We start from the raw sequence: 22,368 nt of genomic DNA on the forward strand, positions 1-22,368 counted from the left end.
GACCAGGGATCGAACCCAGGCCCCTCTCATTGGGAGCGTGGGGTCTTATCCACTGCACCACCAGGGAAGTCCCTGTTTGGCGGTTTTAAAATGTATTTGTTTGCTTTATATTTATCTTAATTCCTAGGACTATAGTCCTGCACACCTAATCAGAGATAGGGCAGCCCAAATTCATGGAAGGCAGGAAGGAAGGACCTCAGGGTTTTGCAAGATTCCAGCAGACTAAGGAGATAGTTACCTGATCATGCTGAGTGGGAAAACCCAAGCTGTATTCTTCCTTGGCCTTTTAAGTTCTGGAATCCCCCTTCATCCATTCATTATGAGCACTTGGTCATCTCATGTTGTTCTGATGGGTAGTTTCTTGTGTTTTGATTTTACCATTGAATGAACACATCCTCTTTCTAGATACCTTTAGAAAGCTACCGGGCTATCAGTCATTCACACTTTAGTATTAACTAGTTTTCATACAGCATTTTAATTTTTTTTAAATTTTTATTTATTTAATTATTTATTTTTTGGGGGGCTGCGTTGGGTCTTCGTCTCTGTGCGAGGGCTTCCTCTAGCTGTGGCAAGCGGGGACCACTCTTCATCGCGGTGCGCAGGCCTCTCACTGTCGCGGCCTCTCCTGCTGCGGAGCACAGGCTCCAGATGCGCAGGCTCAGCAGCTGTGGCTCACAGGCCCAGTTGCTCCGCGGCATGTGGGATCCTCCCAGACCAGGGCTCGAACCCGCGTCCCCTGCATTAGCGGGCAGATTCCCAACCACTGCGCCACCAGGGAAGCCCTCAGCATTTTAATTTTTATAAAAGCACCTTTATCACATCTACCACCTCTCTTATGCCCATGAAGGAGGTACTATCACAGCTGTCTCCACTTACTGTTGAGGAAATTGAGTATCAGGGAGGCGGAGTGACCTACCCTAGATCGTGCAGAATGAACCATGGACTCCTAGCCCAGTGATCTTTGCATCGCCCCCACGATGCACTAGCTATTCGTCTTCCGGAGCTGATGGGCTAGGAGGTGTTAAGTGAATGGCAGCTCTTAGGGCAGAGAATGAGAGGGCCCTGAGCACCTGCAAGAGGGGAGGGGAGCACGTGAGGGGGGTGGGGTGGGGGGTACGTGTAGGCGGGGGAGGGCCCGATGCTCTTTCCCCTCCCTTTCATACGGAACCTTGTCTGACTCCGAATCTAGGTTTCCAGAGCCCGAAATCCGGGCCGCAGGGTGCAGATGGGGCAGCTACACTCGCCCGCAGCCGCGAGGGTCCAGAAAAGGGTCAGGGGGTAATTAAAGTCCAGGTGAAATCAAACTATAGAGCCGCCCCGATTTTAGAGACGGGCTCCCCACCCCCCATCAGATAGGCTCCCCTCCGGCTTGGTGGGGGCTCCTCGCGGCCTCCGCCACAGCCCGGACCCTCGCTCCCGGCCCTCGCAGTCCCTCCTCCAGGCCCCCAGTTCTTCCGCCCCCGGAGGCCGGACTGTGCCCGCGTCCCTCCTTCCCCCTCCCTCCCGGGGGCGGTGGCCCGTGGCGGACGCGCTGATTGGCGGCGGTGCGAGCGAGGGCCGGAACCGGCAGCTCTGATTGGCCAGAGCCTCTCGGCGGAGCCAAGAAGCTCGGCGAGTCGCTGGGGGAAGCTGGGCAGAGACCGGGAGGAACCGGAGCTCAGGGCGCGGATCCCTCAAGTCGGTGCCTGGCAGACCGGAGTCCGAACGTTGGAGCAGGGGCCTGGAGGTAAGGACCTGGCGCAGGGTCGCGTGAGACGGGCCCTTCCGCGGCAGCTGAGACGGAATCCTTCGGCCCTGCCCCAGGGAGCAAAAACGGGGCATCTTCTCACAGAGACGGAGCCCTCATCTTCCCGAGACGCGGGTCCCCCGCCCACCCCCGGAAAAGAGAGGGTCTCTCACCTCCCAGAGAGCAAAATAGTTTCCTTTTCCCTTCAGAAATGGGCCTTTCCTTCCTGGCCCCCGGCTCTAGAGATAGGATTCCTCTTCTTACTTTACCCCCTGGAATGGAACGTGCCCCCTCAAAGTGGGTTCCAGCCTCCCCAGGTATCTAGGGCCCCTTCATCTCTTTGGAGACCCATGCCCCTTCCCCCTCCCGAAAAAACTAAGTTTGGATTCTTCTCCCCACCCTCCCTTCTCAGCTCATAGATAACGGTGTGTTTCCTCCAGGAGGGGAAATAAGCCCCTCCTTAAGAGGATATCCCTCTCCAGAGATTCTGCATGTCACCCTCAAACCCGATACAGACCTCCCTGGGCCCCCCAACTCAGAAACTGGACTCTGCGATTTGTCTTTAGAGGTGAATGATTACCTACCTCCTCCCACGCCCCCATCCGTAGGAGAGAGATGGTTGGTTGCCTCAGACACCTCCACACTGAAGGCATTTGGGAGATTTCCCCTCTTTCTCCAGTCAAGATATAACAGAAGGGGTTTTCACACTCAGAAACAGGACCAGGGTCTGGTCACCAGTCTGGACCAAGTCACCCACCTCAATCCACCCCTCTGTAACCCTTTTACACAAATCCCATCCCACTAACACCCCCCCATCCACCTCTCCCAGTCCCATCCTTCCCACCTAATTCCATCTCACCTTTCCTCACCCACCCTGGCCAGAGGTAAGGCCAGAGGATGAGGTTTAGTAAGACTGGAACTCTTAAAGCTGGGATCCTGAGCCTAGAGATCATTCCAGGAGCCTCCAAACTGCCAACAGAGATGGCCTCTGAGGCAGCAGGACCAGCAGGGACCACCCCCCGCCAACACACACACACACACACACACACACACACACACACACACACACACACACACACAGGACTGTGCTCAGAATATCCTCCCCTGAGGCAGGCCAACCCCTCTTCTAGAGAAGAGGGTGTCAGTGCAGACAGAAGGGCCCCAATTTGCTCCCTGGGGCTGCCCCTCCCCCAGCTCCTGTGGGCATTGCCCATTGTAATTCCCTAGGCCCTTGGCCAGGGGAGATGCTGCAGGAACCATCCATTGGGCTGGCTTCAGTGAAGCTGGACTAAGGGACAGGATGTTGGTGACCTGAGGGGGGCTGGGCACCGCTGTAATCTGGCAGGACAGGATGGGGGCGGGAGGCAGGGGAGAGAAAGGCAAGGAGCTTTGCTTTGCTCTTTGGAGCTTCACCCTAGGGGTGGAGTAGGAGAAGCATGTGTCCTGGACGCCCAAAGAGGTCAGCCCTGGAGAGAGAAAAATGGCCCAGTCTGGAGTCCTTAGACCTCCCAGGGACTCCAGATCAAAGATCTTGTTCCTTTATTTGACAGTTGAGCAAAGAGAGGCACAAGGAGGGGAAGAGACTTGCTCAAGGTCACCTAGCCAGTGGGTGGCGAAGCTGGTCACAGCCTCTCCGGGACTCCTGGGCTGCCGGGGTCCCGGACACCACCTCTTGTCCTCATATTTAGAACCGGGACTTCTGGGCACTGTGGTCCCCACTTGTCAGAGGTGGTACAGAGGCTCTGCCAATGTCATGCAGCTAGGAAGGGACAGAGCTGGAACCCAGCGCTGCCCCCCAACAAGCCACCTTGTAGATCCATTCCCAGGGCCTTGCACTTCACCACTCAGCCCTTGGGATCTTTTTATTGAGCCCACTGCCAAATCTAGGCTTGCCAGAATACAAATGGACTCAGGATAGCAAATGAGATCAGTTGCAAGAGTCTGGAGCCGACGCTGCTGCAGGAATATCTGTTGCAGGTGAGGCTTGCTCCAGGCACTTTGGACAGAGCCCCCCACCCCAGAACTGGAAGTCACAACCCCTCCCTCCAGAGCCCCCCCGCCTCGATCCCTGCCTTTTCACTCTGACCCCGAGTTCCCTGCCGCGATGTCCCACCCCAGCTCAGAGCCTGCTCCTTTTCCTGAGGCATCGGATGCCCACCAGCCCACTGGGGCAATGGCAAACAGGTCCCTACAAATGGGAGGGTCTTGAGGCAGAGACTCCCCCTGCCTCCAGCTAAGGGGTTGGCTGTTGTGCTCCAATTTAGAGCAGGGATCCAAGTCCAAGGTGCCAAGGTGAAAGTTCAGAGTATGAGGGAGAACTGTAGTGCATGGGGGTTGAGAGATCAGTCTCTGAATCCCTTTTATCAGGGTCTAGAGCCCAAATCTGCTACTTAGTGTGTTTCTTGGAGGAATTATTAACTTCTCTGTGACTCAGTTCCCTCAGTGTCCTTATCAGGGTAAAATGAGTTAATCTTTGTAAAGTGCATGGCACAGGGCAAGTGGGTGGAAGCAGTGATTATGATTACAAGTCAGAAAACCTCTAAACCTGGGTAGGGAGGTTGTGCTTTTAGGTAAAACTTATGACTCGCAGTGTAGATAATCTGTCAGGGGTAGAGGCAGCGAACAGTCAGCCCCTGCTTGGAGACAAGGGTGATGTCTTCCTAGAGAGACCGTACAGTATGTGGAATGCACCGCAGACCCTAAAGTCAGATGGAGCTGGGAGTCTACTCCCATTACTGCTGACGGGGAACCTTGGACAGGTCATCCACCTCTCTGAGCCTCAGTTTCCTTATCTTTGAATTGGGTTTGTTGCGGGGTAGGCATCAGATAAGAGAGAGGTCTAGAGCAGGGTTTCTTATCCTCAGCAGTGTTGCCGTTTGGGGCCGGATCATTCTTTGTTGCGGGGGGCAGGGGGCTGTCCTGTGCATTGTAGGATGTCTAACAGCATCCCTACTCTCTACCCAGTAAAGCCGCTTGCAACCACTTCCATTTATGACAACTAAAATCATCTCCAAGCATTGTCAGACGTCCTCTGGGGGGGTGCAAAATCCCCCCCCCACCATTGAGAACTGTTGATCTAATACAGGTGCCCCACTCACAGTGGATGATTGACATAAGAGAGCATCCTTCTTGTTCAGGTTCCTCGTTCTGGTTTGTACATCATGGAGGCGGTGTGTTCAACTGCTGAGCCTCCCGATATTGAGGGCAGTATTAACCCCTCACATTTCAACAGGAAAGTCTGGAGCACCTCCATGTATATTACTGTAGGTTTCCCATTTTACAGGTGAGCAAACGGAGGCCCACAGAAGTTAAAGGACTCTTCTAAAGGCATTACACCCTTCCCTGCTAGAAGTCGAAGAAACGTCCATGCAGGAAACAGTTTTAGAAATCACCTAGTTCCGGGGCCTTCTCAGATCCTTTGGTAGTCTCTTTCAGAATTTAAACTGCGTGCTCTTGGGCCCAGCCATCCCACTTCTAAGAATTTCCTGTAGAAACGCTCACACAAGCACAGTAGAATGCAGGAATGTTCGCCTAAGGGCTTGGCAATCCAAGATGGGAAGGGGTTCTATTACATGGGAATATAAGCCGTCTTTTTAGAAGAATTGGGGAGAGCTACATTCCTGACCTGGAAAGACCTCCAAGACATGATTTAGTGAAAACACTAAAGTTACAGCATCAGTATATACAGTATTTTAGTAAGTATATGCAAATACGTATAGGGAAGCAAGGAGCATGAAACAGGCCTGTGTGTGTGTGTATATACATATACATATATATATGTCAATGAATCTATCCAGGGGGAAGAAGAAAAGGAATCCTCTAGCCAGCTTCCTGTGCATTACAGATGAGCCAAGCACAGTCCCCAGAGGTTGAGACTTGTTCAGGGTCCCTCAGCCAGGAAGGACGGCAGGGGGACTGTAGCCCGAGTTCTACAGCCCAGGCTGGGGCTCTTTCAGCTGCCTGGCCCCCAGGTCAGTGTGGCGGGCGGGGTCTGAGGACTGGACATTCCTGCACACCCTGGTCCCTCTCTCCTGGGAAGTGGTCAGGCCAGAAGCTGCCAGTGGCTGAAACTCAGGCCTTTGAGCTTCCTAAGAGTTCTGGGGCCGGGAGACAGGAATCTGAGGCCTCACGTCCACAGGCTGAGCCTCTGCCCTGGCCACAGCGGATTCTGTCTACCAGCATCCCGGTGGGTCTCGAGGTCACACTGACCGGAGCTGAATTGGGCTTCCACCAGCATGATGGCCTCAGGCCATGGCCATTTTACCTGTCAGTGTCACATTTCCCCATCTTGGAAAAGGCAATAGTATAAAAACAAAGAAAGAAAGAAAGAAGGAAGGGAGAGAGGGAGGGAGGGAAGAGAGAGAAAGAAAAGAAAGAAAGAAAGAAAGAAAGAAAGAAAGAAAGAAAGAAAGAAAGAAAGAAAGAAAGAAAGAAAGAAAGAAAGAAAGAAAGAAAGAAAGAAAGAAAGAAAGAAAGAAAGAAAGAAAGAAAGAAAGAAAGAAAGAAAGAAAGAAAGAAAGAAAGAAAGAAGAGAAGGAAGGAAGGAAGGAAGGAAAGAAGGAAGGAAGGAAGGAAGGAAGAGGGAGGGAGGGAGGGAGGCAATGGTAGAACCTACCTCTGGGTTACTGTGAGGATTAGCTGAAACCCTGTTCAAACACCTGGTACCTGGTCCCCCTTAAGTAATGTGAGCCCTGGCTCTCTCCATCTCTGTCTGCTTGCCAGCCCCCCTAGCCAGGATGCAGGGGAAAAAAGCCTCGTGGGAGCCTGAGGGCTTCAAGAACACCCAGGCCGAATCACCCCCCTCCCTCCACTGCATCCCTGCAGAAAGTCCGGGAGGGGTTTCTAAAGGTGTCTGCGCTCCTCCCTCTCCCTTGTGTCTGACTAGCCCCACGTCTCAGGCATTAAACTCTCTTACCCATCCCCGGAATGGCATAGCCTGATATGGCCTCTAGTCACACATTCTTTCCGTATCAGCGGGCTCGACTCCCCAAGGGCAAATTGCCCTCCTTCTTCAAAAGCTGTCTCCCTGACCCTCCTTGCCCCCAGCCTGGAGATCGATTTTTCCTCGGAACTCCCAGCACTTACATCTGAGGCCTCCTTGGGTCCATGACTGTTTGCTGGGTTTTCTCCCCTTCTGTATCCCTGGGGAGTAGAGATCATACAGTCAGGTCTCATTCCCTCCTGTCCCGAATGCAGAGCACCGTTCCTGACACACAGTAGAGACTGGACGAGCATTTATTGTGCAATACGTATAACATAAAATTTGCCATTTTAATCATTTTAAAGTGTACCCTTCAGTGACATTAAGTACATTCACAGTGTTGTGCAACTCTCACCACTCTCTAGTTCCAGAACTCCTTCATCACCTCGAAAGGAAACCTTGTCACTCTCCCTTCCCCCAGCCCCTGGCAACCACTAATCTCTTTTTTGATTCAATAGATTTGTCTATTCTGAATATTTCATGTAAATGGCATCATCCAATATGTGGCCTGTTGGGTCTGGCTTCTCCACGTTGTAGCATGTATCAGTACTTCGTTCTTTTTTATGGCTAAATAATATTCTATTGCATGGGTATACCACAGTTTGTTTATCCATCTGTCAGTTGATGGACATTTGGGTTTCCAACTTTTGACAGTTGTAAATGATGCAGCTATGGGCATGTATGTACAACTTTTGGTTCACAGATCTGTTTTCAATTCTTTGGGAAGTGGAACTGCTGGGTCATATGGTAATTTTTTGCTTAATCTTTTGAGGAAATGCCAGACTACACCGTTTTACATTCCCACCAGCAATGTGTGAGGGTTCCAATTTTTCCACATTTTTATCAACACGTTATTTTCCGATTACTGTTATTACAATGTATTATTGTCATTCTGGTGGATGTGAAGTGGTATCTCATTGTGGTTTTGATGTGCATTTCCCTGATGGCTAGTGATGCTGAGCATCTTTTCATGTGCTGGTTGGCCATTTGTATATCCTCTTTGGAGAAAGGTTCATTCAAGTCCTTTGCCCATTTTTGAATTGGGTCCTTTGTCTTTTTGTTGCTGTTGTAAGACTTCTTTATATACATAAGTATATCTTTGTGTTGCCATTTCCTCTTGCATTTAAACATTTGCTCAGCGCCTGGGGGTCAGGCGCTGTCTTGTGACCTCGGGATGTCAAGGTGACTACAATATAGTTCCTGCCCACAAGGGGCTCCCAGTTTATTATTTATTTTTATTAATTTTTATTGGAGTATAGTTACTTTGTGTTAGTTTCTACTGTACAGCAAAGCGAATCAGCTATACATATACATATATCCCCTCTTTTGGGGATTTCCTTCCCGTTTAGGTCACAAGGGGCTCCCAGTTTAGAGCAAAGTTTCTTGACAGCACTAGTGCCATTGCTGGGGTGCATTTGGGGGTGCTGTCCGTGCACTATGGGATGTTTAGCAGCATTTCTGGGTTTTACTCCACTCGGTGACAGTAGCACACTTCCCCCCAAGTTGTCACAACCAAAAATGTCTCCAGACATTGCCAGATGTCCCCTGGGGGGGCCACTTGTCCCCTGGCTGAGAATCACTGGTTTAGAGGCTTAGACAGTTGTGTGTATCTACAACTTCAGTCATATCTCTTGTGCCTAATAGGGTACATAGTGGGCGTTCAGGACTTATTTGTTGGATGTTGGATGGGTGGGTGGATGGATGGATGGATGAAATAATGAATGCAATTTACAGGGTTTGGACATGTGCCTGAAACTCTAATATGTGAAACAAAACACTGTTCTTCCAACTGGCATATTCTACCCCTTTCTGCCTAGCGCAATGGTTCTCACACTTGAACATCAGAATCCCCTGGAGGGTGTGTTAAAACAAAGATTGATGGGTCCCGCCACCAGAATTGTGGTCCCACCACCAGAATTATGTTGAATCACCGGCCCCGCAGAATGCTCCCAACCCGGTTTCCATGTCCCTTGGGAACCCTGCACCAGACTTCTCCCACCTCCGCCAACCTGTCTATCTTCAGAGGTCTCCTAGTCTTAACTGCCAGCACCTCCCACTTGGGTGCTAACATTTATTACTTTGGACTATCAGCAACATGCTGGATATCTGTTCCTCAGCCACTGCATTGAGAATTCCTTCAAAGCCGGAACCCACCATGTCCTAGCACCCCTAGAACCCTGCTACCCAAGTGTGGTCCAGTGCCCAGCAGCATGACATCACTGGGGAACTGGTTAGAAATTCAGACTCTTGGGCCCCCCTCAGGCCTACAAAATGCAGTCTGCATTTTAACACTATCCCGGTGGGATGGGGGGGTTCATGTGCGCATTCAAGTAGTTTGGGAAGCCTGTCCTAGGCCATCTCCGTAACCCTCACAACTCAGAGCTAATCCCTTGCAACTTCGCTGATGTGTTATATTGACAGCATCTGTTACACTGTAAACGGTGTCTGGGCTGGAACATCATTAGCGCGTTACTGGCCGTTCATCTCTTTGCCTGATGTATTTTATCTCTTGGAATGCCTAAACTGACCTTGCTTTACCCACTGGAAAGCCAGAGGGGCAGCGTCTTGCTCAAGGTCGAATGATGACCATGAGGCAGAACAGAGAGATGGCCATCCATTCCTTAGAGGGGAGCAGTTGAAACACCTTGGTGGTGACACATGAAAATATGGGGTGGGAGGGTAGCATTCTGAGGCTACTAGGTTTGCTTTTCAAACGTGGAGAGCTGGGAGATGATTTAAAAGTAGGCCAAAAACAGGGACTGAAGTGGTATTTTGCCATTTATTCAACGAGTATTTATTGAGTACTTCATAGATGCCAGACATCGGCATCACGTGTATGGTATTAACAAGGAAAACAAGGTCTCCCTCTTAGTGGCTTCTGTCTAGGTGAGCAGGCTAGCCATCTGCATTCATTCATTCCTGTGAGTGTGCCCATTTGTTGCACAACTTCCGTGTGTCCTGACAGAACTAGTGGGGTGTGTGTGTGTGTGTGTGCGCGTGCATGGTGAGGGAGAGACGAACACCCAGCTACTACACCAGAGCATCTTCTAGGCTAGCTGTCAGGGGACAGGCCTGTAAACAGCCACTCAGAGAGGTGAGTGCCAGGTGTGTGGGAGTGGATAGCGGTCAGAGCTCGGAGAAGGAAGAGGTTCCCTGTCCCTGGGGAGGCTGGGAAGGAAATTTCAGGAGGAAAAGTCAGAAAAGCCAGGAAAGATATTCTCAACAGATAGAACATGAACAGGGGCTCAGAGACTTCATGGAAAACTGTTAAAATCTTCAGGAAAAAGGTGGCGGGGTGGGGGGGGTGGAATAAAATCATGGCTCCAAATACAGATGCAAAAACAAACACTTGTCAGTGATTTTATTAAGCTCATTCAGTGAGAGAACCAAGCAGATGTTGGAACTGGTTCAAAGGAAAAGTCAAGTAAAGCACAATTGTCTACAGAGTAAAGGAATGCTGAAATGCATTACAAATGGAGACCAAAAAAAATGGTTGGACAAGACAGAATTGGCTTCTCTATCAGATTCCTACAACTTACAAAGAGTTGAAAAAAATAGCTCGAAGATAATGAACAGGGCTAGAATCAGTTATCTTAAAAGTTTGTGTTGTATGTAAACAATGCATAGTTTTCCATTGAGATGCACTTTTTTTTTCTATAAAACCAATGTTCAGAGGATGGGGGAGGCATATGGCGGAGCCCACCCGGGGTGGATGGGCAAGGAGAGGGAAGCTGCAGTGGGGCTAGATCATGGACAGCCTGGTGACCCTAGATAATGAGTTCAGACTTGACCTAGAGACCCCTGGGGAACCTGGAAGGGTTTTAAACAAGGAGGTGACCTGATTTGATTAGCACTTGAGCAATATCCTTCTGGAAGATTTGTGGAGAGTGGACTGGTTGTAGAAAGAGCAGACAGAGAAGCCTGTTAAAAGATGAGATGGTGGGGGCTTCACATAGAGTAGGGCTCGGCAAATATTTTCTTTAAAGGGCAGGTAGTAAATATTTGAGGCTTTGTGGACCACACAGTTACGATCGCAACTGCGCAGACTGTACCGTGAAATGTAAATGAATGGACGAATAAAAACTTTGCTAATAAAACAAACTAATAAAACTTTATTTACAAAAACAGGCTGGGGGGCCAGATGCCCCCCCAACCACAGTTTGTCAAGCCCTCATCTAGAGCAACGTCGGAGAGGCTAGAGCTGTCCATGGTTTTGACAGGCCTCCTGTATCCCTTCCTCTAGGTGTTTAGAGTCCATTGGCAGCTATTGGTGGGAGCCCAGGGACACCGCTCCCCTCCCTTTGAGTGTGGGTTCCCTGAGGGAATCAGACAATCCCTGGGGTGGATCACTGGCCTTCTAGCAAAACCTTTCAGGACCTCGAAGCTCCTTCAGGGCAAGATTGGCCAAACAGCCTCTTAAAGCAGCCAAAAGAGCAAGCCATCACCTCCGCAGGGCTTTCCTGTGTAGGATCAGAGCCTGCCTCCCCTCTTTGCCCAGAGCTGTAAATAGCTCTCTGCTGGCTTTGCAAGTGCCATTCTGGGGACAGGCTGGAAATGAGCACACCAAGGAGCATTTGTGCAAATTACTGCCTGCATGCAAATTTGCATGCCTGGCATCCTGCCCCAGCCCTAAGTGCACATTCCTCCCAGGGGCTGAAAGCAAGACTCAAAGAAGAGCCACACACAGAAGCGCATGGACGTTCTGACCTGGGGACAGCGTCCAGGAGCGATCCAGGGCTGGGCTGCCAGGGTAATGATAAGCTAGAGGGACGAGAGGAAACATTCAGAGGCCCCTGGACGGAGTTTCAACTCAGGCTCTGCCCATCCTAAGGCAATGACCCATAAACAGTGGCCGCTCATATTTGCTGAGAGTTTGGTGGGTGCTAGGGCTATTCTGAGGGTTTTATGTGTATTGTGTTCGTCTCATTGCTCACGACAGCCTAAGGAGGAAAGACTGATCAGGTTACAGAGGTAGGAGATGGAGGCTCAGAATGGATGACTGACTCCTGGGCTCTCAGAGTAAAAGCCGCAAGTCTAGAGAGAAACCCAGGCTTACAGACCCCGACCCCTGCTGTCTAACGCTAAGCCGCATGGATGCCTCTGGGTATGCCCACTGCTCTTGCTGGCCTCAGTTTACTCATCCATCAATAGGAATAATAATGTCTTATCCCTTGATGATCACAGCAGAGTTTGGGACCACCAGCTGCCACAGCAAATGAGAAAGCAGGGTTCGAAAGTCAAAAATGCTGAATAAAGCTGGTGGGTGGACAAAGTCCAAAGCACTTCCAGCAGCAGCCACCCACCAGCAACTCGGATCATTTGCGTAATTGATCAGATTCGACCCTGTGCAACCCCTCAATGTCCTGCTGTGGGCTTGGGGTGGGCTCTGTTTCTTAGACCCTCCTATGGGGTCAAGGAAGAAGTCCTGTATTTGGAAAGCAGCTGTGTTGCTGGCCCCCTGAGCGCCCTGGAGGTTGTGACTTCTGGGTCTCAGTTTGCTCATCTGTAAAATGGCAACAATACTGCCCTTTGAAACAGCATATTGGTGGTTATTAGGTTGGATGATAAGCGTGAGTGGTTGAATGCTTTCTACCTGCCAGGCACTGGGCTCTATTTGGATTATCTCATTTAATGCTCTCAATAATTCAGATAGGGATGACCTTTCTGTGGACATGGAAACAGAATCAGAGAGTTTTAAGTTTCTTGGCCAAGTTCACAGAGGTAGGAAGGGCCAGAAACTGGACATGTGAGACATAATTCAGTCCATAGCAAGACTACTATAAATAGTGTTGCCATGAACATTCTAGAACAAAGTGTTTTAGACTCCATCAGCAGTGTGTATGAGGGTTCCACTTCCTCCATACCCTTTCCAGCTCCAGCACCTCGACTTGCTATTATATTTTAGCCATTCCAGGCGGTGTGTAGTTGTGGGGTTTTTGTTTGTTTGTTTGTTTTATTTTTGGCTTCATTGGGTCTTCGTTGTCGTGTGCGGGCTTTCTCTAGTTGCGGCAAGCGGGGGCTACTCTTCGTTGCAGTGCGCAGGCTTCTCATTGCAGTGGCTTCTCTTGTTGCATGCAGAGCACGGGCTCTAGGCGCGCGGGCTCAGTAGTTGTGGCTTGCAGGCTCTAGAGCACAGGCCCAGTAGTTGTGGAGCACAGGCTTAGTTGCTCTGCGACATGTGGGATCTTCCCGGACCAGGGCTCGAACCCGCGTCCCCTGCTAACCACTGCGCCACCAGGGAAGCCCCTGTAGTTGTTTTTAAAATTTCTCTACTAACTGAATTCTATCATCTTTTCTGTATGTCTGTTGACCATTTGGAGTTCCTATTTTATGAAGTGCCTCTTAAGATCTCTTGTCCATTTTCCCTTGGACTTGTCTGTTTTCTTTTTCTTATAGCTTTGTCGGAGTTATTTAATCATGCTGGATAGTGATCCCTTTGCCAGTTATGTGTTACGTATCTTCTTCTACTCTGTGGCGTGACTTTAGTTTTCAGTGGTGACTTTTGGTTATTGGAATTTTTAATTTTTACATATTTCATATTCATCTTTTTTCATGGTTGAGGCTTTTTGTGTTCTATTTAAGAAATTTAAAGTCATTCATATTGCCTCCTCTATTTTCTAGTAGCTTTCACATTTTACATTTCATATTTATCTCTATAGTCTGCCTGGGGTTGCCTTTTAGGTATCGAATGAGGCAGGATCATGATAAATTTTTCTTTCCATATGGATAATCCCATTGACCCAATATCACTGACTCTTTATAGGAAATCAAGCATTCATATAAGTGTAAGTCTGTTTTTCTATTCTCTGTTTCATTTGTGAAGTGTGTTTCTTTGCCCCACACCACATTGTCTTAACCACTGTAGCCTTAGAATATAATGGAACATTCCAGATTGCCTCTAAAGAGGCTGAACCCATCAACACTTTTACTAACAATTCAATAACGGTATAATTTATGGGTGTATGATCCTAAGCATAGGCACAGCTTAAAGAAGTTAACAGTTTTATAAGTGACCAGACATGACCCAAATAATTATACAACAATTATATACAATCCTGTAAATGGGGTGCCACAAAGAGGGAGGTATGTGGGGCTGAGTGTGCATGGGGTGGGCAGGGGCTTGGGGGAGGTTTGATCTGGTGGGAGAGAGATCAGGGAAGGCTTCCCAGAGGAGGTGCGTCATGAATCAAAATTGAGGGTTAGTAGGAATTAAGAAATCAGAAACAAGGGAAAAGCATTGGGGGCAGTGGGAACAGCAACTGCAAAGTCTCTGGCACAGAAACCTACACAGGATGGACACTAGATCCAAGTGGCAGAACCTAGAGAGAAGGGGAAGTTGCAGTGCATGAAGATGGGAAAGGTCAGAGGATCCAGACCTCAAGGCTTTTGAACCACATTCAAGAGCTGGTTTTTATACCAAGAACAACTACCCTAAGAAAAGAACAGGAATATTCCAGATTAAGGGCAGTTCCAAGCACCTTCTCAGTGCAGCTAGAGTTGCTTCTTTGCAGGAGAATCTGTGTGACAACCTCTGTAGAAACACATGGGTCCTATAGCCTCATCCACAGTTCCTGGCACTGAGCGTCTGGGTTTTCCTGGAAGTGACAGTTTTTCCTCACAGGCAGCCCGAGTTATGCCGGCAGCAGCATCTGCCCAGCTCCATATCAGGTCTGGAACCCTTCTCTCCCCAGCCTGGAGAGTGTATCCTTCCTGCTGGGCATTTGTGGGATGCCAGACCCTGCGCCATGGACTTGAGCCATTCCTCTTCATTCGTCATCATCTCTACTCATTACCCCACAGATGAGAAAACAGCAGCTCAGAGAGCTCAAGTCACTTGCCTAAAACCACACAGCTTCCAAGGGGCAAACATGACAGTTTTCAGCTCTCTATGAATTTTATTTTCTAAACTTGAATGGTACTTTTTTTTTTCCTTTTCAAAATAGTGGGTGAGATTCTTCAGGAATTTCACCTGCGGAGTTCCAACATTGAGTCTGGATTTTAAAATATCCCCAGATCTGTGCCCTGAACTGAACTGATGATTACCCAGGCCTAAGACCCCTCATGCTGCCCTTGGCACTGCTTTTTCAATTTGGTAGCCAGCATGGGGTTTTGGTTCTTTCTGCACTGAGTAGAATAATTGAGAAGGTTTTAATATGTCAAGATATATGTCTGCTGGGTTTTTACAGAACTGGGGGAGAGGGAGAGAGCTATATCTACACCAGCACTTAAAATCTCATTAAATGGGTCCGTCCCTGTTTCAGGATGGGAAATCCAGACAGAGCCAACAAGATTGATGATGCTTTCATGAATCTGGGCATCTGTTGTGTTCCTTGTGGGTTTTCAAGGCAGGAATTTGCTGGCAAGAGAATGAAGAAGCCAGGAGCTTCAGAGAGGTCTCAGAGCCTGGAGTGATGGTATAGTTTTGGAACAAGGATTGGCTTTCCCCTCCACAGTGGGGTATGCTGGTGGGTGGGCGTGGGAACAGACTACGGATTTCCCTTATTCCCTCCCTTTGCAAGCCGTGCTCCCCGTATTGGCTCACACTTCTGTTTACTGAGCACCTTCTCTGCACGGCAGTGTGCTGGGTGCTGCAATTACCCTCTCTTGGGACCCCATAACAACCCTGGGATGGGATTTCAGACCCATTTTACAGATGAGGAGCTATTAACAAAACTTGCACCAACTCCCAGAAACTGACTGCCGGAGTTGGGATTTGAACTCAGTCACCTGACCTGCTGCATCTGTCCGTGTGGTCAGGAATCCCCTTGGGGCAGACATAGTTTTTTTTTTAAATTTTATTTATTTATTTTTTGGCTGCATTGGGTCTTAATTGACGGTGGCTTCTCTTGTTGCGGAGTACGGGCTCTAGGCACACGGGCTTCAGTAGTTGTGGCTCACGGACTCTAGAGCACAGGCTCAGTAGTTGTGGCGCACGGGCTTAGTTGCTCCATGGCATGTGGGATCTTCCCAGACCAGGGCTCGAACCAGTGTCCCCTGCATTGGCAAGCGGATTCCCAACCACTGTGCCACCAGGGAAGCCCCAGACATAGTTCTGATTTGCATTTCTCTGATAATTAGCGATGTTGAGCATCTTTTCATGTGCCTGTTCAAGAGTAGGGGATTTCCAGCGGGGCAGTTGTGTCTCCACAGGGGACCTTTGGCAAGGTCTGAAAACATTTTGGGTTGTCACAGCTGGTGGAGGGGATAGTACTGGCGTTTAGTAGGCAGAGGCCAGGGACGCTGTTAACATCCTGCAGTGCACAGGACAGCCCCCAGCCCACATACAACAAAAAATTGGCTGGCCCAAAAAGTCAATAGTGCTGAGGCTGGGAGACCCTGCTTGAGAGCACGCCTTTTCCACCCCCTTTCGAAGGTTTTCTTGGGAAGTTTCTGTAAGGGGACGCCTCTCTCTCATGGCAGGGCCTAGGCTCTGCACTGGAGTCAGTAAAATGCTTTAGATAACATCCAAGAAGGAGGCGGCAGCTGAACTCGTGATGTTCAGCTCAAGATAGGTTTCTTTTTCTTTTTTGGCTGTGCAGTGCGGCTTGCGGGATCTTAGTTCCCCAACCAGGGATTGAACCCGGACCCCCTCCTGCCGTGGAAGCGCCGGGTCCTAAGCACTGGACCGCCAGGGAATTCCCACAATTTTAAAACGCACCATTCTGGATCCGGGGCATTTCCAGTACCGCCAGTTTACCCCTGTGTTGATGGGGGTTGAGAGAAAAATACCCCCATGGGGGCCTGAAACTCAGGACACTTGCCGTATTATATTCTTTTCCTTCTTGTGGGAATGCAGCACATGAATGCATTCGTGCCGAAGCTGCTGACCACGTGTGCCCGGGGTCACCACACGTGTCCGGGTGAGATCCTGCGTGTTTATCCCGGGGGGGATGAGCAGCTGGGCAAACTCTCGCCTTTTGTGTGGGGTTTTGCTACGTTGCCCAACTGAACAGTGGAAAACTTGAGCAAGTTAGTTAGCCTCTGTGTCTCTTCTGTAAAATGGGGGTAATACTCACCTCTGATGAGGCATCAGACAGACTGTTTGTCTCCTCTGAGCCTGGTTTTTTCACTCTGTTAAATGGGAGGGTTGGACAAGATCTCTGAGGTCTTTATCCAGCTCTGAAAGTTTTAAATTTGAGATGCCCAGTTGCCACTGCCACTTTGCTAAAAGAAGAGCTTCCGGTGGAATAGTGGACTTGGCCGTGACAGGTGCACCCTGAACGCTGAGCCATCCCTGGAGTAACAGCTGGTCTCGGCCCATGTCCGGTCAGGCACTCACGGGCAGAGAAGGAAAAGGAAACTCGGAGAGGCCACCTCATCCTGAGTTCCAACTGGGGGCTCTCGGGGGCGAGTCCCCCAGAGCTCCATGCCCCCTTCTCCACACACACGCTGGGCACCCCCGACCTCCTTGCCCTCCGCACGTATTTCCTCACAGGAACACAAGGCCCAGTAGACTGTGTTCTGTGGGAGCCGCTGAGCCCGGGAGCCCGGGAGCCGAGCTAGTACCAGGAACACTGGCATCCAGCCTTGTCTGACCAGAGACCGTATCTCCGTGAGCTCTTTTTTCTGCATCTCTTCAGATCTGTGAAATGAAGAGTCCTAGTTTTGCTTGGGGATGTCCTTTGGAAAGAAGAATGGCATGTCGACGCCACATGGTTATTGGGGAAAGTTGCTGAGTCTACAAGACATCTCTGCACTTGAGTCGGCATTGGGTGAGAGACAGGAGAACTCCTCGGAGATTTCTGTTAAAAGACCAGAATGAGAAGCCGATGGTTCATAGTGGCTGCGATAAGAGGCCGGTGACTTGGTGTACTTTTCATTTTCTGCAGGAGCCAAATGATGGTAGAGATTGCATTTCTCCGCATCTGTAGGATCACCCCATAGCACCATGCTCGTGATTCTGCAGAAAAGCCAGGCAGCCAGACAGATATGGGTTCAAACCCCAACTGTCAACTTATGTGATACAAGGGGGGTGAGTTTTACTTAACCTTCTGTGAATCTGTCTCCCCATCTGCAAAATGGCTCTGCCGTTGCATCACAAGATGTTTAAATGCATCAGTGATCAGATAGCAGAGAGTAGAGATAAAGCCTGACCCACCAAACGGCGCTTCAGCTTTCTTTGCCTTGGTTTTCTTATCCACTAAATGCGAAGAAGTCTTCCATGTGATGGAGTGGTGTTTTGTCTCGAAACAAACAGCACTCGTGGTGACAGAGAGACACAGGGCAGTTACTGGTGGTAACCAACCAGAGCAGTTTGCCCCAGGACACCTGCCATTCCTTGGGGCAGAGCAGTGGACCCGGGGGAGTGGACAGTCAAACAGGGCACAGAATCTCAGAACCTGGGACCAGGAGGAATCTCTGAGCTGATCCAGTCTAACCGTGATGCTTGAAGCTCCTCTCCTGCATCCTAGATGAGAAGGCGCCCAGCCTCTGGAGTCGAGCCCACTCCAACACGAGGAGCTTCCTTAGTTATTGGGCCGAAATCTGCCCGTTCTGGTTATTTCTCTCTCGTTTTGCGACTTACCCAAGATTGCAGCCATCGCACAAGACACAGCTGGGACATGAACCCAGGTCTCCGTGCTCAGCTCGTGCCCATAGCCCCCATGTTGTTCGGGGTCCTATTGCTGCCTTCCGTTCTGCCCAGGTTTCTGGGCACACAGCAGGGCTGGTGTGACTGTGCAGGGGGACTCCCGGGGAGAAGACTGCCCTCTACCTTGAGAACTCTTGGGAATTTTGGGAGTCAGCAATCTGACTGTGTCCCTGAGACCTGGTCAGCCCTTCTCATCTGCAGATGCTGACCGGCTGATGGGACCGTCACAGGAGAGACGGGGGAGTGTTCCCAGCAGCCGGGTCCCCTGGGGGCAGACCTAAGGAACACTGGTCTTGGACCGGCCTGTCCCAGCTGACCCAAGGCCACCTACTTCCCCAGGAGAAAGCTGCCTAGGTTAGAGAATCATTTGTTCTCTCTCTCTTTTGTTTTTCTGGCCTCACAAAGCTGCAAGATCTCAGTTCCCCAGCCAGGGATCGAACCCTGGCCCTGGCAGTGAAAGCACTGAGTCCTAACCACTGGACCGCCAGGGAATTCCCAATCATTTGTTGATTTTAGTTTTTCCTCCTACAAAGTCAGCCTGCTGCCTCCATTCCCAGAGGTGTCCACATCCCAAGGACTTAGCAACATTCAACACACAAATTATATTTCATGTCCACGATGAAACAGAGGTGAAGAGGAGCTGGCATTCCGGGGCAGGGAGACATGCATCAGTGAACAAATGGGAAACTGTGAAGGGCCTCAGCGAACATAAAATTTGGCAAGGTGAAGTAGTGGAGTCAGGAGGGCCTCTCTGAAAGTGTGATTTCTGAGCTGTGGAAGGCGCCACCCATTCAGAGACAGGGAAGTATGTTGGGGGTGGTGGGGCTCTGCACAGGAGGTGCACGGCAGGACCCAGGTCCAGGGACTTTGAGGTTATAATGAGAAGGTTGCGTTTTATTGTCTTTGCAATCAAACACCATTGGTAGGTTATTAACCAGGGAGTGATGTGGTCTGTTTCACTCTAAAGCAATCCCTCTGGCCGCCCCATGGAATGTGGATTGAACAGGGCCACAGGGGAAAGCTGCTGTGACTTGGAGGTGGCTTGGATTCGGGTGGAAACAGAGAGAGGGGATGTCCTGGAAATGTCTGGAATGATGTCAGGACCTGAGGGAGTGGCATAGTAGATACGCTATGAACACTGGTTTACAAGTATCTGTTTGAGTTGCTGCTTTCAGTTCTTTGGGGTATTTACCTAGGAGTGGAATTTCTGGGTCATATGGTAATTCTCTGTGTACCTTTTGAAGAAACAGCCAAACTGTTCTCCATAACGTGCCATACTGTTTTGGTCAAAGTAGCCACAGTAGCCTTTCCAGATTCAATAGGATGTAGAGACAGACCCCTACCTCCTGAGCGGGGAGCAAGGTCACAGAGACAGGATGTGCAGGAGGGGAGATACTGCAGTAGCACCTTTGCAGCAAGCAAACTGCTGCACGGACGGGGCATTGATCAGTCCATTTATTCATTCCTTCAGTGAATATTTATTGATGTTGTCTGTGCCAGGTGCTGTGCCATGGTGGGGATACAGGGCATCCAGTGTGTGGTTCTTGCCATCTCAGAGCTTACAGTTACTTGGAGAGAGTCCTGAACTAAAATTATGCAATTAATTTTGGAGGAAGGGACCTGGGTTTTCTTGATATTCCTTTTCTCCTTCCTTTCACCCTTTTTTATGTTTTAAATTGTTATGATCATCTTTTTAAAAAATTTTTTATTAGAGTATAATTGATTTACAAATCAGTACACCTGATTTACAGGTGTATGGCAAAGTGAATCAGTTATACATACACACATATCCACTTTTTTTTTAGATTCTTTTCCCATATAGGCCATTACAGAGTACTGAGTAGAGTTCCCTGTGCTATACAGAGGTCCTTATTAGTTATCTTCTCCTTCCTTTTACCTTTTTTAAAATGGATGAATAGCTTAATATGGCAAACTGCACTAAACTTAACATACGGCTCCATGAGTCTTCTCCTATGTAAATACACACAGGACCAGCACCCAGATCACGATACGGACCATTCCCAGCCCCCAGAAAATTCCCTCATGCCCCTTCCCAGTTAATAACCCCCAGAGGGTAACCGCTGTTTGACATCTATCAGCAGAGATTAGTTTTGTCTGTTTTTGAACTTCATATGAATGGGATCTGCAGGAGATGCCCTTCGGTGTCGGGCATCTCCCTCCTGCTTGTGAAACCCCACAATTAAAGCTTTAGTTAAAAGCTGCAGTAGGGCTGTGAGCGCATGCAGTAGTGAGACAGAACCAAATCTGGGGAGAATCATATCAATACTGACAACAGAAGCGCGTGCCTTCTGTTATTTATTATGCTTGCATTAGCAAGCATAATAAATGCTTGCTAAGCATTTATTATGTGCCAAGCCCTGCCTGAAATTATAATGGGGGCAGAAGTCAGAAGGCCACGGGCTCTGGGACAGTTCCCAATGGGGTGGGACCCCCACCTCAGCTCTTTATCTTCGGGTGTGACTCTGGGCAGGTTACTTTAATCTCTCTGTGCCTTCGTTTCCCCTTTCGTAAAATTAGAATGACCGTTGCCATATCATGTCACATATCTTAGTGATCAAAATAGACACGAAGCTCTGTATTTAGGGAGCTCAAATCCTTATGGGAATGTGGGGAAGATAGACAGCTTTTATTTTTAATTGAAGCATATTTAATATACAATATTGTCTTAGTTTCAGCTGTACAGCATACTGATTTGGGTTTTTTGCAGATTATGTTCCATTATAGGTTGTTACAAGATTTCGGGTATAATTTCCTGTGCTATACAGTAAATCCTTGTTGCTTATCTCTTTTATGTATAGTAGTTTGTATCTGTTAATCCCATACTCCTCCTAATTTATCTCTCCCCTGCTCCCTCTCCCCTTTGGTAACCATAAATTAGTTTTCTATGTCTATGAGTCTGTTTCTGGTTTGTCATGTTATTTTTTAGATTCCACATATAAGTGACATCATATAGTATTTTTCTTTCTCTGTCTGACTTACCTTACTAATATAATATTCTCTAGGTCTACCCATGTTGCTGCCAATGGCATTATTTCATTCTTTTTTATGGCTGAGTAATATTCCAGTGTGTGTGTGTGTGTGTGTGTGTGTGTGTGTGAGTGTGTGTAGACTGCAAACGCTGGCTCTGGAGAAACATGCACCTCCAGTGCTGCCGATGTGTTAGCAGGAAAGGAAACAGTGTCTGCTGCAAAGAGTGGCTCCACCAAACTAGGGTATGCGCGCTTTCTCTAAAGACTGCACTCTGGACGTGGATGCACATGGGTCACTCTTGTGTCATTAGGAAGATAGGACCGATCCGTGGTTTCAAGGCTTGGAAAGCCTAGATCAGTGTTCAGCAAACTTTTTCCGCAAAGGGCCAGATGGTCAATATTTTCTGCACTGTGGCCGTGTGATTTCTGTTGCAGCTACACAGCTGCCTTTGTAGTGCTTTGTAGCAGCCGCAGTGGCCAGAAATGAACGAGCAGATCTTCATTTGCAAAAATCACACCGTTGGCCACACTGTGCAGACTCGTAGCTGAGAATTTGAATCCCTGGGCAGCCAAGCCTCAGAACGCCCTCTTTCCTGGCCTTCCAGGAATTCCGGGCTTCCTGACTCCGAGCTTCCCTTTCCTCCTATGTCTTGGGATGAGTCGAGAATTTTCGCTTTGTGTTGACAGCACGTGCCCTGAGCTCCCTGACTGTGCTGACCTACTTTCAACTTTCAAGTATTTACATCTGGGATTGGAATCCAGTTTGACCTGGTTCAATGCCAGGAAACAAACGTCCTTCTTAGAGTCCATTTGAAAGCTCACCTCCTCCTCCCACATCTTCAGAAACCAAATCGAACACAGATCAATGTTCCAGTGTCTGTGAGGCTCTCTGTTAATGCTGTGTCAATTTATTCAGTACTTGTTTTCCTGTAATTAAATGTCTAGACACATTTTGCTGCCATCAGCTGAGGCTACCCTAGCTCTCTGTTATCATTTCTCTGTATATTATTAGAGAGAGAGGCTGCTTTCAGGTCATTAGCAATGATTCAGAAAATACCAAAAGGTGGAAGAAAGTAGACTT

The 22,368-nt window shown here is 49.0% G+C and overlaps 1 protein-coding gene across 1 annotated transcript in view; it reads left to right on the top strand.

Annotated features, from left to right (window-relative positions):
- The first annotated feature begins 1,591 nt into the window (after positions 1 to 1,591).
- ABAT (4-aminobutyrate aminotransferase) overlaps positions 1,592 to 22,368 on the top strand; it is an 88,550-nt gene continuing 67,773 nt past the window's right edge. The window contains exon 1 of the mRNA XM_082432510.1: positions 1,592 to 1,726. The gene's annotated coding sequence lies outside the window, so the exon portion shown is untranslated. The remainder of the gene's footprint in view (positions 1,727 to 22,368) is intronic.

The sequence above is a fragment of the Balaenoptera physalus genome (genome assembly GCF_965194825.1).
Source record: "Balaenoptera physalus genome assembly, chromosome: 16".
Lineage (NCBI taxonomy): Eukaryota > Metazoa > Chordata > Mammalia > Artiodactyla > Balaenopteridae > Balaenoptera > Balaenoptera physalus.